Genomic DNA, 666 nt, shown 5'->3' with positions numbered 1-666 from the left:
CCCCGGAGGTGACCACATGGTGTGGCAGACCTCTCCTGACCCGCCCACTGCTCCCCTCAGCAGTGTACTTCATCGATCTGCCTGTTCTGCTCCCCAGTCTGTCTCTGGTGAAGCCTCTCACCACCTCTGGCCTGTACCCCAGTTCTGTATGCACAAATAAATAAATCTTTAAAAAAAAAAATACTAAGTGGTGTTAAATGCACACAATGTTCACAAAAAGTCTGATGGATCACAAAAGAGTGGCAGGAGCACAGCACTATGGGTGTATTTCAGCACTTCTTTATTCCTCTCCTAAGTTTCCAGCTCCTTGCGGTGTGGGGAGGATGAGTGGATACATGACCTTGGGCAGTTTCAGTGCAGGGCCAAGGCAGACTGCCTCAGAATGGGCCTTAGTGGCATGTTGATTAAGGGACAGAAGATCCAAGAATGAGGTTTTCCCTAATTCTCTATCTCCCTAAAACCAGGGATGTTGGGGAGGGGAGGTGGGAGTGGCCTTAGAGTTTCATTACCCCAGCCAGGGCTTGCAAAGGCTGTTTTCAATACATATGTAGATTAAACCCTGCAGAATTCCCTTTAAGTTGAAAGTTCTTTGTTCTGTTTTTCTCTTTTAAACATATTGCACCCTTTCTAGAAACTATATAACCTCACTGGAATAACCCAGATGAC

This window comes from Condylura cristata, unplaced genomic scaffold (assembly GCF_000260355.1).
Source record: "Condylura cristata isolate star-nosed mole 26May11 unplaced genomic scaffold, ConCri1.0 scaffold00021, whole genome shotgun sequence".
NCBI classification, from domain to species: domain Eukaryota; kingdom Metazoa; phylum Chordata; class Mammalia; order Eulipotyphla; family Talpidae; genus Condylura; species Condylura cristata.
Note: the sequence above shows the minus strand (reverse complement) of the source record.